This window comes from Sorex araneus, chromosome 11 (genome assembly GCF_027595985.1).
Source record: "Sorex araneus isolate mSorAra2 chromosome 11, mSorAra2.pri, whole genome shotgun sequence".
NCBI classification, from domain to species: Eukaryota; Metazoa; Chordata; class Mammalia; order Eulipotyphla; family Soricidae; genus Sorex; species Sorex araneus.
Genome location: NC_073312.1, coordinates 50,830,076 through 50,835,874, shown reverse-complemented (window position 1 = coordinate 50,835,874; position 5,799 = coordinate 50,830,076). Strand labels below are relative to the sequence as shown.

Sequence of the window (5,799 nt, the reverse complement as noted above, 5' to 3'; positions counted from 1 at the left end):
GCCTGGCAAGCTACCGTGGTGTATTCAATATGCCAAAGACAGTAACAATATGTCTCACAATGGAGACATTATGGTGCCCACTTGAGCAAAATCTATGAATAATAGGACAACAGTGCTACAGTGCTTCCCCATTCTGTCTCTCAGCAATACAGATTAGAGGTCTTCTCCTGAGGAAATGCACAAATACAATAACACGCTTTACTGAAATTCAGGCAGTACTCACCATTCAACCCAATCCTTGGCGTAGACTTTTCTGGGTGAGAGTGCTGGAAGAACCTTATTTGGCAATCTTGAATTTTCTCCTTCTGCCAGTTTTTATTTTTTCTTTAATTGTTTTTTGGGCCACACCCAGTTTTGATCAAGGCTTACTCCTGGCTCTGAGATCAGGAATCATTTCTGGTGGATTCCGGGCACTATATGAGGTGCCAGGGATCAAACCTGGATGTTAGAGGAAAATACCATACCCATTGTGCTATCTCTCCAGTCCCCTCCTTCTGCCAATCTTAATTCCCAATTTAAAATATGACAAAGTAGAAATTTAGGAAAGTCAAAGCAGAAATTGGGAATGAATGGCATGTTAAGTAGTAGATAGATCATCCCAAGATGTTCCAAAGAAGCTGATTACTTTAAATTAAAAATAAAACATAATGAAAAAATGAATGATATTATAAACATTATTTTCTCCTAAAAGTGGAAATTTTCTCAGGTCCTTGTATTGTATCCTTAACACAGGATAAATATCCCTGCACAGATACTCAGACTAAGGGCTTGATAGTCACACGCCAAAAATTAAAACTGAGTTATTATTGTCTCACTTCAGCAGCACATATACTAAAATTGGAATGATATAGATAAGATTAGCATGGCCCGTGTGCAAGGATGACATGCTTGTGAAGCGTTCTATATTTTTGTAAAGTAGAAGGCAACCAATCTCGATTAGAAAAATATTAGCACACAAGGTTCAACCTGTAACAACATGTTAGTAATCTCTTATACAAGAGCTTAATGGCTCCAGGGTTAGATACAACAATCTTCTAAGGAATCCTTTTTTGATCATCTATAGAGAATTATTCATAACAAGCAATACAAAATAAATTATTTAGGACCTGCTATTGGGGTGAACTTGGTTGACGGTTGGGAAAATTTGAAATAATGATGTTGGGAAGGTGCAGTGGTGGGATTAGTATTGGAATATTGAATATAATATTCAATAATAAATTATTGTGAACAACTATTAAAATTAAATTAAATTAAAAATAAAACTGAGTCACTGTCACAAACCAAGAACAAAGATTGACTCAAATGTATTGAAGACTTTGATATTAGAGCCAAATCCATAAAAACACATTGAAGAAAATATAATTAAAACCCTGAAATTAGTATCCCTAATATCTTTGATGACTTTATTTCACTGGAAAGGAATACAATACGAACTCAAGTTAATAGGATCATATCAAACTGAAAGACATCCGTATTGTGAAATAAAAAGACATAATACTGAGTGTGAGAAAATGTATGCACACCATGCTCCTGACAAAGGACCAATATCTGAGATATATATAACACTCACAACACTAAACAACAAAACAGCCCTATCAAAAAAAATGGAGGAAAGACCTGAATAGATACACATAAATAAAACACACAGAGGGCTAACAGGCACAAGAAAAAGATGTTTACCACCTTCTATTAGGAGACTTCTCCAAATAGTAACAATAGAACTACCATATATTCTATTGATTCCATCCCAGTTATCCCAAGAACACAAGATCACTAATTTGAAAAAAGTACACTAATAATTATGTTCACTGCAGTTCTAATTACAACAGGCAAAATATAGAAACAACCCACAAATCTCAATGAAATTAAAATTTATAAAGCCCCCTACTGGATTAAAAAATGTCATGCTGTATATACATAATAAATACTATTTAGCCCTAAGAAAAGATGAAATCTTGGTGGTTTTTTTTTGTTGTTGTTGTTAAACATGAATGGAATTGGATAGTATAGTGATATTTAAAAGGTTATGATAAGTCCAAAGGATTTATCTAATGAGAAATAATAGATGATATTATATATGGTATACAGAAAAAGAAGGTAGGGAACGGAAATGTCTTATGAATACAAAACCACTGACTTTGACAACAGAGACCACCTTACTTTAATGGGGAGTGGGAGTGTGGTAAAGAAGGTTCTGATGGACCATGGAGGACTATCTGTACCTTGACAGTGGTGGTTTGTTTATATTGTGTCCCTGAAACAGACACATTATTGCTAATTTCTCAGGATTAATTAACAATTTAAAAAGAAAGAAAATGAGAAAGAAAATCCCTGCATAGAGATGTTTTATCATCAGAGACAGAGATGAGAAATTAGAAATAATTGTCTGAACAACTTCAAGAATTTCTTTGTCTTATCTATTCATTGCAGATATAGTCCTTTGTCTCAAAGTATATAAATTAGCTGTTTTTGTTGACCCACTAGGTTCCATTTATATGAACCTCCTTGCACACAAACTTAAATTTATCATTCCCACATTAATCTCTCTCATGTCAGTTGTAATTGTGCCAGCTCAAAAAACCAGAGATAAGAAAATATCCCTCTAAAATTTCCCCTACACATTCCAAGCCTGACAGTTGGATTATGCAGGAAGATCAGGCATTTAAAAATGATCGTTAAATGTCTGTGTCATTGTATCCATCTGTGGGTAAGAAATCTTTTCTGGAGAATCTATGTCCTTTTGCAAAGCTTTTGAGTCAGCCAACCCTTGAGGCACAGAACTCAGGGATTGACTTGGCAGGAACAAGGATTTTAGTCTATTGATTCTTTTCTCATCACTGACTAATAACTCACCTAATCAAGATTCCTGGGCGGTATCTGTCATATTTAAAACTATAATTAGTGTGTCTCCAGTTGAGAAATTGCTGGTTGCCACATCTAAGCTGCTTAGATCAGAGCACGCAGCTGCCTCCGGAAAGAACTAGAATTTCTCTGAAGCTTCCCGGACTTGAAGACAGACCCTCAGAGACTTCAAAGACCAGGTAAAGACTTCACAGAGCAGAAAAGTCTTCACAGAGCCCGGGCCACTGTTTTTCAGGGAGGCGTGGGAAATGTTTGAGGGTGTTTAACTTTCAATGTTGGTGAAGAGCACTGTATCTTGATTCTAGCAAGTGAAGCAATAGATGGCAAGTATATAACATGACACATCTGAAGAGAAGGTATATTGCAGTTTTCTAGATATGTTAAAGTGAGTTTTCCCTTTCAGAAAACCATAGCATTTTGAAAGCAATTGCTACCATATTTGAGTCTCAATCAGATAGAGTTGTGTACTGCAAGTCTATACCTGAGGATTGCTTGTGACAGATGCTTTAAGAGATGGTGTGTATAGGGGTTTGAAAAATAATGGAGCAAGGGAGGTGACTCAAAGAGCTGGTGCACATGCAGAAACCCCGTGTTCAATCCTGGACACAGCCAAGGTATGGTCCCTAAAGCAAAATTAATGTTTATATACAATGATTTAAAAACTGTTTAGCATTTTCAAAAATACTTTTATTGTCTAATTGTACATAACAATGAATATTCTTTCTTTTAAAAATATTAAGTAGCATTGCTTTATAGCATTGAAGTTTCAGGTACATATCATTATAAATCAGTATCTATAAAACATTCTACATTAAGTTACTACTAAAAGTCTAATTCCATCCTTCACCACACATGTGACTTTTAAAACTCAGCTAACCACTCCCTTCTGCTAATTGCTAATTTGGCTTTATAGGTGGAAAGTGTATTTTTGATCTTCTTTTTTAGTTGATTTAGTTTGTTCCTTAATGTGCCTTCTCTAAGCAAAATCCCTTGGTGTTTGTCTTTTTTCTCTGACTATTTCACGTTGCATAATACCCTCCAAGATTCAACCATATTTGTACAAATGGTAGGCTTTCTTTTCTTTTTTTAATAGTGAGCAGGTATTTCACTGTATAGACACCACATATTTTTATTCAATCATCTGTTGATGGGGTTAAGTTACTCCAAGTATCAACTGTTGTAAATAATGCCACATTGAACATAACCAGGCATATATTTATTCCATAATAATTATTTCTTATGAGAAGTTATCTGCAAAGTGATTACAGGAGTCATTCTTGCTTACAGAAATTGTGTACACTCTTGATATAAGACATATACACAATTCTCAAATTTTTGCTGCTTTATAAAAATTTGCTGCTTTACAATGAAGAGCCACATTCAATGAAAAATGAAAAAAATAGACCATTTAATATGGAAATTGTCTAAGGATAACATGCTTCTCTTATTCTCATAATTACAAGGCCTTCATTCAAAGCTAGGGAAGTATGGATGAAACAAATGGATGGATTAATATCCCCCATACATATCAAAGCTAGTTATTAATGATTGTTTTTAAAATACATTTATCTTTTAGCTTCTAAAAAGAAGGAAAAAGTTATTAAAACTATAACCAGATTTCCTAGCACAATTGACACTACACCAGAAATCCAAGAGTGTGTAAATTTGGGAATAAGAAAGTGGTATTAAAGTGATTTTACTCTAACACAACTTGCTTTGCTATTTCTTCACTCATTAATCCTTTGTCAAAGAAGCTAAGAGGAATGATTTCTTCCATGGTTCCTCCTTTGTTGTATATTTTTTAAAAACTTGAAGTTATAATCTTTAAAAAATTTTCTAAATTTTATCATTGAGATTCGTGGTTTACAATACTGTGAATAATGGTTTCTAATGCACATAATTCCAACAGGAGGTCTATCACCAGTGTTCTTATCTCTCTCCTCCAGAAACCCTAACACTCCTCGTTTTCACTTTTTGTGTGGATCAGTTCTCCCATTATGTCTCCTTTGGAACTTTGTTGCTATCTCTCTGTGTGTCTTAAATCCTACATATAAGAGAGATCATTATCTATCTGCCCCTTTCCTTCTGATTGACTTCATTCAGCATGATATCTTCTAGTTCTATCCATGTTGCTGCAAACCACATGATTTTGCTCTTTCTTAGAGGTGCATAGCATTCCACTGTGTGTATATACTACAGCTTCTTAACATATTCATCTGTAGTTGGGCATTTGTGTTGTTTCTGTATCTTAGCCATGAAGTGCAGCGATGAAAACACATGTGCACATATCCTTTGAATTAATGTTTTTGTGTTTTAAAATCAGATGCCAAAAAGTGGTATCACTGGGTCGTATGAAAGTTTAATTGTTTATTTATTTTTTGAAAGAGAGAGAGATCTTCATATTCGAAGCCATTGTTTTTCAGAAGCTCTTTTGCTGGGTAGAATAGTGCTGTATCTTTCATACTGTAGAAAAATCATAAAAATATAGTGCTTTTTGATTGATTTGTTTTTTCTCCCACTGAGTATTTTATTTCATAGCCACCCTAAAATTCTTTTCTGCTGCCTGTGCTCTGAAAATACAGAATTATTGGCATCTTTATCTTATTTGATGATTGTATGCAAGTTGCTTTATCCTTTTCCTTTGATACAAAAGTGCATGCTTAATCATCTGATCTGAAATTTGTAGACCTGGCTACTATATAGTGAAATAATTTTTTCACTTGTTTATGATTGTTTATATTGAATCTTCCAGATTCATTAGGACTTTTAAATGATAGATGGAGCAATTTTAAAAAGTAAAGTACCAACTTAGATCTACATTCTGATTAATTTTTTCTCCTAATAGTTGTGTAACCTTGTGTATGAATCACTGTTCTTTGGAAGAGGATGTGAATTATCAGTTTTGTAAAGGAAGTTGAGGTAAGGGCAGAAACAAAT

The 5,799-nt window shown here is 34.1% G+C and overlaps 1 non-coding gene across 1 annotated transcript; it reads left to right on the top strand.

The window, feature by feature from the left end:
* Nucleotides 1-808: 808 nt before the first annotated feature.
* On the top strand, nucleotides 809-910 carry LOC129399557 (U6 spliceosomal RNA). Its single transcript, XR_008627176.1, has one exon. It is a non-coding gene; the product is annotated as a U6 spliceosomal RNA (small nuclear RNA).
* The last annotated feature ends 4,889 nt before the right edge of the window (nucleotides 911-5,799 follow it).